Consider the following 7,500-nt stretch of genomic DNA (forward strand, 5'->3'; position numbering starts at 1 on the left):
TATATGTGTGTGTGTGTGTGTGTGTGTGTGTATTCACCTCGGATCTGCTGCAGCCTCTTTTCGAGACAGCCAGACACCACTCTACGGTGTGTGTGTGTGTGTGTGTGTGTGTGTGTGTGTGTGTATTCACCTCGGATCTGCTGCAGTCTCTGTCGAGACAGCCAGACACCACCCTACGGCAGTGAGCTCAGAGCTCCTTATTAGCCGATCTCTGGGTAGGTCTGAGACCACTCACACACCACACACCGGGACAGCAAGGTCACAACTCCTTGACTAACGTCCCGTACCTACTCGCTGCTAAGTGAACAGGGGCTACACGTGAAAGGAGACAAACCCAACTTATCTCCGCCCGACCGGGGAATCGAACCCCGGTTCTCTGGCTTGTGAGGCCAGTGCTTTACCAATCCGCCACCGAGCCGTGTGTGTGTGTGTGTGTGTACGTGCTTGGATAAGCCTAAAATTGGGTACCTGAGTCACGTGCGTATATGATAGATGGAGGGTGTGAGGGGGAGAGGGAGAGAGTGAGTGAGACACACACACACACACACACACACACACACACACACACACACACACACACACACACACACAGAGAGAGAGAGAGAGAGAGAGAGAGAGAGAGAGAGAGAGAGAGAGAGAGAGAGAGAGAGAGAGAGAGAGAGAGAGAGAGAGATGGATGGAAAGGTGGGATTTTTTTTTTTTTTTTTTTTTTTTTTTTTTTTTTTTAGTGAAATGTCACTCCCATGGGCTTTTTTTGAGCACGTGGGAGTTTATGAAAGACACACACCTTGCAGAGATCAAGTGGGATGGTTTAGCTCAGTGGTTCCCAACCTTTTCTGGCTTGAGGCAATCACCCTTGCCAAGCCTTTCAGAAGTCCCCGGCACCCTTATTAGAAAATCTAAATTCTAGTTTGTCAGTATTTTGTTGATTCAACATCAGTATAACAAAATTCTGTCCCTGGATGATATGAAAACACTCATCTTTACACTGATGCTGCTTTAATGAACAAAAATGGATGACAGAGAGAGAGAGTGTCGGTAATACGAAAATTACTTTTGCCCTCAGTTTTGGCGGCGGCACCATCAGTTGATCTCACGGCACTCTTTGGTGCCGCGGCACACCGGTTGGGAACCACTGGTCTAGGGGCTTCGAAGGAGGCGACAGAGGCGACTCAGAAGATCCTTCAGAGGGCGCCAGTGGTCCTCTTGAGAGGAAAGAGATGGCCGGGGTGTACAGCTAAGGATGAGTCAGGAACTGAGTAGGTGTGAACATGTGTGTGTGTGTGTGTGTGTGTGTGTGTGTGTGTGTGTGTGTGTGTGTGTGTGTGTGTGTGTGTGTGATTCACCATGTTATTTGGATCACGTGTTGGACTCGTGATCGACAGCTATTTCCCTCTCGGAAGAGAGCTTAGAGCTCGTATGACCGATCAATGGGTAATGCTGTGACCTTACATACACACACATCCAACTCCTCGCACACGAGAGTTGGAGTAATGACTCGCAGCGTAGCGATACTGAAATTATTTCAACCCTGGGCGGGATTCGAACCCGGACCACCGTAGTGGCGGCCGGAAACTCTACCACTGCGCCACGAGTGTCGTGTGTGTGTATAAATCCAAATGTTATGCTGACAAAGACAATCAATTAACACAAATACACAAGAATCTGTATAACGACCATGTTTTTTTGAGAATGCCACGGAAACTGGATTTCAGAACTGGAAATGTTATAAACTTTTGAACCAAAACCAAAATTTTAGAAAATTTCTTGTTATCCAGAAGGTGGAGGCGAAGTTGTGATAGCGGAGATCAGAGGTGCAGTATACCAGTATAGCCGTTGGGTGAGCCACAGAATCTCTGCCGTTCTGACAATCTGTGTAGTTGATCGCTCAAAACTGCGGAAGATATTTTTTTTTCCTCTTGTTCAATGTGGAACAGAAGTTTTCGATTTTCATCTGTGAACCAGTACCTGTAGATTTCGGGGTCTCTTACCTCTTCTTCAGCTGGGTGGTAATAGTGAATATTTTAATCCTCTTGGACTATATGTTCACAAGTGAGAATGACCTCACCAAATGGGCTGTGATTTTTCGTCCGTAACTGTTGTGATCAAACATCACAACAACAAATACAACAACAACAACAACAACAACAACATCATCAACAACAATAATAAAATAATAATAATAATAATAATAATAATAATAATAATAACAACAACAACATAATGATAATAATAAATAAATGAACAAAGGAACAAAAACATGGAAAGTAAACTTGTGGAAGAACTAAAAGTGAATAAGAATATGGAGGGAGGGAGGGAGGAAGGAAGGAAGGAAGGAAGGAGAGACATAAAACAAAGCAAGGCAGGCAGGCAGGCAGGGAAGAACAAAATATCGGAGACGGAGGGAAAATAAACATTACAAGAATTACACAAAATGGATAATGCGAGCCGAGAGAGGAGGGAGGGAAGGGGAGAGAGAGAGAGAGAGAGAGAGAGAGAGAGAGAGAGAGAGAGAGAGAGAGAGAGAGAGAGAGAGAGAGAGAGAGAGAAGAAGAGAGAGAGAGAGAGAGAAGAATGAGAGAGAGAGAGAGAGGGGAGAGAGAGAGAGAGAGAGAGAGAGAGAGAGTGGAGAGAGAGAGAGAGAGAGAGAGAGAGAGAGAGAGAGAGAGAGAGAGAGAGAGAGAGAGAGAGAGAGAGAGAGAGAGAGAGAGAGAGAGACGAAAGTTAGAACGCGAGAAGGGAAGAAGAAGAAGAAGAAGAAGAAGAAGAAGAAGAAGAAGAAGAAGAAGAAGAAGAAGAAGAAGAAGAAGAAGAAGAAGAAGAAGAAGAAGAAGAAGAAGAAGAAGAAGAAGAAGAAGAAGAAGAAGAAGAAGAAGAAGAAGATGGGGGGAGGGGGAGGATGAGAAATGAAAATATGTTCACCGTCAGAACGAAATAAGAAGAAAGAAAGAAAGAAATAAAGAAAGGAGAAGTAAACAAATAACAGAAGAAGAAGATGCAATAAACATTACGAAGGAGGAGGAAGAAGAAGAAACGGAAAGATGATGAAAGATGAAACAAAAAGGCAAAAATAAATGAGGGAAGAACGACGACGAGGCGAAGAAGTAATTGGAAAAAGAAAGGCATAAACCGAAGAGGAGGAAGAGGAGGAAGAGGAGGAAGAGGAAGTGTAGGAGGAGGAGGAAGAGAAAGGAAAGGAAGAAGAGGAAGGGCAGGAGGAGGAGGAGGAGGAGGAGGAGGAGAAGGGAAGGAAAAGATGAGGAGGAGGAGGAGGGAGGAAGAGGAAGAGCAGGAGGAGCAGGAGGAGAAAGGAAGGAGAAGATGATGATGATGAAGAAGATGAAGAGGAGGAAGAGGGAAGAAGGAAGAGGAGGAAAAGGAAGAGCAGGAGGAGGAGGAGGAGAAAGGAAGGGAAGAAGAGGAAGAGCAGGAGAAAGGAAGGAGAAGATGAGGAGGAGGAGGAAGATGAAGAGGAGGAAGAGGGAAGGAGGAGGAGGAGGAAAAGGGAGGTAAGAAGAGTAAGAGCAGGAAGAGGAGGAGGAGAAAGGAAGGAGAAGATGAGGAGGAGGAGGAAGGAAGAGGAAGAGCAGGAGGAGGAGGAGGAGGAGAAAGGAAGAAGATGAGGAGGAGGAAGAGGGGAGGAGAAAGGGAGAAGAGGAAGAGGAGGAAAAGGAGGAAAAGCAGAAGGAGGAGAAAGGAAGAGGAAGAAGAGGAAGAGCAGAGGAAGGAGGAGGAGGGGAAAGGAAGGAGATGATGATGATGATAATGAGGAAGAGGGGAGGAGAAAGGGAGAAGAGGAAGAGGAGGAAGAGGAGGAAGAGCAGAAGGAGGAGAAAGGAAGGAGAAGAAGAGGAGGAAGAGGAAGAGCAGGAGGAGAAATGAAGAAGATGATGAGGAGGAGGAGGAAGAGGAGAGGAAGAAGAGGAAGAAGAGGAAGAAGAGGAAGAAGAGGAAGAAGATCATGCTGGGTAGAGGGATGAGGAAGAAGAAATGATGGTCAAAAGAAGAGGAGGAAGAGGAAGAGAAAGAAGAGGAGGAAGAAGAAAATAGAAGGTAGAGGATGAAGTAGCAAAAAAAAAAAAAAAAAAAAAAGAGAGCCAAGATGACAAAGAAGAAAAGGAAGAAGAGGAAGAGGAGGGAGAGGAGGAAGAAGAGTATCCTTTTGGAATAGAGCTGAGTCCTTAAGAAAGTATGATGCGTCGATCGGGTCCGTAGAGGTGTCAAAGTCCCCAAGAAAGAAAGAATGATGCGTGCATCGGGTCCGTAGAGGTGCCAAAGTCCCCAAATGTATTGACTGAATAAAATTCATGTACTGAATACCTCATATAGGGGAGGACAGAGTGAAAGAGGAAGAGAGGAAGAAGAAGAAGATGAGAGGAAGAAGAAGAAGAAGAGAGGAAGAAGAAGAAGAAGAGAGGAAGAAGAAGAAGAAGAGAGGAAGAAGAAGAAGAGAGGAAGAAGAAGAAGAAGAGAGGAAGAAAGGAAACGAAGGAGAGAAGAAGAGAGAAAAATAGGAAGATAGGAAGAGAGGAGGCGACGAAATTTTGAGAAGAAAAAGAGGAAGAGAAAGAGATGGAAGACAGAAACGAAGAAGAAGATGATGAAGAGGGAAAAGACGAAGAAGAAGGGGAAGAGAAAGAGGCAGAGGAAGACGAGGAAGAGGCAGAGAAAGAAAAGAAAGAAGAAGAAGGCAGGGGAAGAAGAGGCAGAAGAAGAGGAAGAAGAGGAAGAAAAAGATGCCGAGGAAGAAGAGGCAGAGGAAAAAGATGAAGAAGAAGGAGACGAGGAGGAAGAGGAAGAAGAGGAGGAAGAAGAGGAAGAAGAGGAGGAAGAAGAGGAAGAAGAGGAGGAAGAGGAGGAAGAGGAAGAAGAAGAGAAAGAAGAGGAAGAAGAGGAGAAAAGGAAAAGGAAGAAGAAGAGGAAAAGGAAGAAGGAAACGAGGAGGAAGAAGAGGAAGATGAGGAGGAAGAAGAGGAAGATGAGGAGGAAGAAGAGGAGGAAGAAGAAGAGGAGGAAGAGGAGGAAGAAGAGGAAGAGGAGGAAGAAAAAGAGAAAGAAGAGGAAGAAGAGAAGAGGAAGGAGAGGAGGAAGAAGAGGAAAAGAAGAGGAAGAAGAGGAAAAGAAGAGAAAGAAGAAGAGAAAGAAGAGGAAGAAGAGAAGAGGAAGGAGAGGAGGAAGAAGAGGAAGAGGAAGAAAAGGAAAAGAAGAGTAAGAAGAGGAAAAGAAGAAGAGGAAAAAGAAGAGGAAGAGGAAAAAGAAGAGGAAGAAGAGAAAGAGGAAGAAGAAGAGAGAGAAGAGGAAGAAGAAGAAGAGGAAGAAGAAGAGATGAGAGAGAGAGAGAGAGAGAGAGAGAGAGAGAGAGAGAGAGAGAGAGAGAGAGAGAGAGAGAGAGAGAGAGAGAGAGAGAGAGAGAGAGAGAGAGAGAGAGAGAGAGAGGAAGCGATCGTAGGGGACACGAGCGACACTGATCACCTTGTCCCTCTGTACTAGGACTTCCAGGGGAGGGTTCGACCCCCCCATCAGCCAATAAGTATCGAACTCCACGATAAGGACACAGAACTCCCAGATTTAATCCAGTTTCCGGTAAATGATGCAACTGAATCTGGTCCAAAAATTTGACAATGTTCAATGTATTAAAAATAAGCAAATGAATAAATAAATAAATAAATAAATAAATAAATAAATAAATAAACAAATAAATAAATAAATAGATAAATAAATAAATAAATAAATAAATAAATAAATAAAAATAAAAAAGATGGCAACCAGGTAGCGGACAAAGTAATATAGAATTAAAAAATGAGGATTAGTTGAAAATGATCAGTGAAGCTGACAGTCACTAGTAGAGAAATGACGTAACATGACAATGGCCTGAAATGATTAAGTAAATGAATAAGTGAATAGATGAAGTAAGAAATAAAAATAGAAAATAAGATGAAAGAGATTAAAAGAAAACAAACTAACACATAAAATAGGGATAGGCTGAAATTCACAGGAAACTAGGAAAAATATGTATGTGTGTGTGTGTGTGTGTGTGTGTGTGTGTGTGTGTGTGTGTGTGTGTGTGTGTGTGTATGTGTGTGTGTGTTTGTGTGTGTGATTAACCTTGGTCTTTGGATCACGTGTTGGACTCGTGATCGACAGCTATATCCCTCCTGGAAGAGAACTCAGAGCTCGTATGACCGATCTATGGGTACGAGTAATGCTATGACATTACACGCACACATATCCCCAACTCCCCGCCCACGAGAGTTGAAGTAACGACTCAAAGCGCAGCGATACTGAAATAATTTCAACCCTGGGCAGGATTCGAACCAGGTACCGCCATACTGACAGTCTGGGACTCTACCAACCGCGCCACCGAGTCGTGTGTGTGTGTGTGTGTGTGTGTGTGTGTGTGTGTGTGTGTGTGTGTGTGTGTGTGTGTGTGTGTGTGTGTGTGTGTGTGTGTGTGTGTGTATTCTAGCTAAAGCCACACGATTCTTATACTTCTTGGGTGATGCCCAGGATTCCCCCAGAAAGGAAACTCTGGTGTTAATTTCTTGACTGAAGAAACCTTTCTGGATTTAGAAAATGGCGTCAAGAAATTAGTCAAAGGTTACAACACGATGAACAATGAACTACACTCATTCTAGTTTGTTCAACCGAACTTTGCCATGATTTATCATATGCAAAATCTATATTAGTTCTACAGTAAAAAAAATGACGAAACACATATATTACCTGAAAACAAGAAATAAAATAGAAGGAAAAAATGCAACGCAAGGAATGAAGTACGGTAGTGTGGGCACAAAGAACGACTTAAGAAATCTTATAAGACAATGATGATGTAATGAATACAATTAGCCAATAAGGGAATTGCAATTAACACGACTCGAGAAGAATCCTGCAAACTCAAGATAAGAAGATAAGAAGCAGATAAATGCATGCCTGTTGTCATCATTATCATCATCATCATCATCATCATCAATCTTCCTTCACTCTCTTTGGTTTGCCGCTGTGGAGCGTTGGATTTAAATGTCGCTTCAGGAGATCATAGAATCGGTTTCGATTTGCAATGTGGACTGGTGACGTCATTACCTAACCTCCTCCTCCTTTTCCTCCTCTTCATCCACAGTTAAGAGGACTGAAGCAGACGTAGGTGACTTGAATATGATTCAATAAACAACAATAAAACAACAACAACAGCAATAATAACAACAATAATAATAGAAAGACATCATTTTGACATGAGAGGTACACAGACACTTGCGCCAGCTTCCACAAACACAGCACATCCACCACACAACATGGCAGAATACCCACACACGTCAAGAAGCATCAAAACAACACCCAAATACCTATATCACACACAAAAACTCTCTTCTCTTCCTCCACAACCACCAGACACCAGACTCCAGGAGAATATTCATGTTCATTTCACTCACTGCTCCACCAAAGGACCGGAAAACGACACACGGGTGCATGCCTGACCTCTTGATTTCCATCTTTCTGAGTTCT

This window comes from Oratosquilla oratoria, chromosome 20, assembly GCF_046742065.1.
Source record: "Oratosquilla oratoria isolate Oo_2021 chromosome 20, ASM4674206v1, whole genome shotgun sequence".
In the NCBI taxonomy this organism is placed as follows: Eukaryota; Metazoa; Arthropoda; class Malacostraca; order Stomatopoda; family Squillidae; genus Oratosquilla; species Oratosquilla oratoria.